A 3,092-nucleotide genomic window follows, 5' to 3' on the forward strand; every position below is an offset into this window, starting at 1 on the left:
TACGACTCATGGTATCCATCAAGTTTTACTACCGCCTCCTATTGGTCTCTCTGTTTACTACAACAGTAAAACTTTGCACTACAGACCCACGAATAATCTTTTTTCAGTTTTCTTTCGAATCGTTAATACATCTTCTTCTAACCCTCATACAGAGAATATTTATAATAGCCAGTTATGGCTATAAGTTTTTCATTATAGGTTCCTGTAACCATGGCTGGACTATTGGGCCACAAAATAGCCGTGGTACTTTGGCCATGGTGGCCCACCATAATTATTTATACGAAATTATGAAGGCACAACATATACCAGAGGATAAATGTGCATATTGTGTTGTTTCAAAAGTTTATATGCTATGCAGCATCCTATTAAGAAGACAGTAACCATACTAAAAGAAATGTACCATCATTGTGGGAGAGATGGCCATAGTGTTACAATTCCCATCTTGAAGTGAAAGCAGATGTCAAAGAAACACTGTTAGAGATTAGAGATTATATATAATATCTATATGATAAATCAATCATACCAATAGTAGGACCATATCATTGTACAATAGAGCTTCTCATCAAAGTAGCACCTTCAGAACTGGGAGGACACAGAAAAACCAAAAATAAACCATTGGATTAAACTAATGAACAACAACTTGCCTGCCACTGCAAAAGCTGACTTACCATACATAGCTAAGTTTGAAGACTTTAAAGACATTTGGTTACCGTTCCTACCAGGGGTGAAAGTAGTGGGGTACGTTCAGGTACTGCGTACCCCTAAAAGATTTAGTGGGGGTACGCAGTACCTGCAAGAGAGGGGAGCGGCTGTCTGCTGTAAAGAGTCATTGGGTTCACTGTGCAGCCGTGACTGATTAGTTTTTCAAGAACAATTTATCAGGCATCATAGCGGCTTAATCAGTTAATAAATAACTTTTTTTCCCATTTCATATTGTTTCTGAACTCTTCCTGCTTTGCTAGAGCAGGGGGGCGATATGTCGATAGAGGAAGGTTTTGAGTCGATCTCGGCATTAGGAGACAAACTGAACGCCGCCAGGACGCTGAGACCAGCAGGTCCTCCTCTGACTGGCTTATCAAAACGTTCATAACTTTACAACAACATTTATAAAATGTGTTCAAATTAATGACCCAACAACAATAATAATCTCTAATTATTGTTTCAACAAGGTGTTGCGCAATTCTGTGCGTTTCGGTTCCATTACCAAAATAACTAGCAGAACATGAGTTTAAAATGAACTAATCAACCACCGCTGTGTTCATGAGAGGCTTTTTAATGATCGCAAAAATAAATCAAACCTGCAAACATAATATCGTAACGGACTAAATGTTATGTTTTTAACGTAACCTCTGGTCGGTTTGTGGAGCGCAGGCAGTTGCCATGGCAACGGGTGTGCTTAAATGATAAAGAGTAAAAAGGTGCGAGTGGTTTAGAGTTGATCACCTGTTCAGGTTGTTTTACCTTTGCTGTGGCTCATCACAGCCGCTGTAGTTTCTGAACGTTCAATAAATGACAAACTTGGACTAATTATCTCGTTCGTCTGCGAGTATATGTCATTTACAACAAACATCAAACACGGTAAATATGTTTCATTAAGTATTTAACAAACAAATGGCTTCTACCGCGATAATTATGTGAAATTAAATTAATTGTCTAATATAAAAAAATAGTTTGGTGCTGTCGGGCTCAGAGTCTGAGAGGCTTTTCCTTTATCAAACTTTTTTTTTTCTTTTTGCCTCTTATTTAGTGGAAATATTAATGTTGATGAGATTTTCTCCAAAATAATAACCTTTTATAACCTTTAGCTAAACTGTTGAAAATGAGGCTCTAACATCCACAAATGACATTGAAATAAAATCCAGTCCAACATCTGGTTTGAGGTGATTCCTCTGGAACCTGTTGGAGGAAAAATATCCCAACTTCAGAAGATGAGCTTTAACCTAACAGAGCTCTGTGGTTCCTCCTGTCAGTGTGAGAGTCAGGGTGAGGAGGCGCCATGTTAGGAAGAGAAGTGGAAGCTGCAGGATCTTCAGAACAAACAGGTCATGATGCTGGGCTACTGATTATCCCTCTGTCTGGACACAGGATCAATAGAACCAGTTTAAAAGATAAAATGAATGGTTATATACCAGACATGGAAAACTGGGATGAACTCCATGCCATGATGGTCAGAATTTAGGTCTCATAGCATCTCAAGGTTCAACATTGCAGCCAGTGGGTTGAGGGACATGCAGCTTTATTTTGTAGCAATTCAAGAGCTACCAGCTGTTATCGCTTCGCAAAAAAATTTATCAGCACAGAAACTCCAAAGCACACAAAGAAGATTCCATTATATATATATATATATAATATTCCCTTCTGCGAATTGTGAATGTGATGTGAATGCAGCATTGAGAACGATCCCTACCAACACCATAACAGAAACCAATGAGCTGATATACAACTCAGCATCAGTGATCCTTGAGATGCAACCGTGAGACCCAATATCCACCATGGAAAAGACAGTTAGAGGCTAAGATCAAGATAACAAGGAGGGAAGTGAGCCAACTGTCAGAGCTCCAAAGAGGTGCAATGAAAAGATCAGTACCTAAGAAGTACAGCCAGATGCCCATACCTGAAGCACTCACAACTGCCAAACAAAGACTCCAAGCCTTGGCCAGCCGCCTAAAGAGATACACAAGAGAGAATGAAGCCAAGAGGATTAACCAGCTTTTCTGCACCCAACCAGCTAAAGTGTACTCTCAAAGGCAGGGTACTAATAACAGAGCAGACCCACCAAGGTTGGAGACTGAACAATACTGGAAAGGCATATGGGAAAGGGAGGCGTCCCACAACAGCAATGCACAGTGGCTAACCTCTCTACGAGAGGACCACAGCAACCTCCCTGAACAAGCCCCGATAACCATCACTGTGGCAGATGTCCAAGAAAGAGTCTCGGGTATGAAAAACTGGACAGCACCAGGGCCTGACATGATCCATGCCTACTGGCTAAAGAAACTCACTGCCCTCCATGAGCGACTGGCAGCTCAACTGAACCAGCTGCTACAAAATGGGACTCACCCTGAATGGTTAACTGAAGGGCGCACAATCCT

Source organism: Poecilia mexicana, unplaced genomic scaffold (assembly GCF_051168715.1).
Source record: "Poecilia mexicana isolate PSO_F unplaced genomic scaffold, ASM5116871v1 scaffold_8, whole genome shotgun sequence".
In the NCBI taxonomy this organism is placed as follows: domain Eukaryota; kingdom Metazoa; phylum Chordata; class Actinopteri; order Cyprinodontiformes; family Poeciliidae; genus Poecilia; species Poecilia mexicana.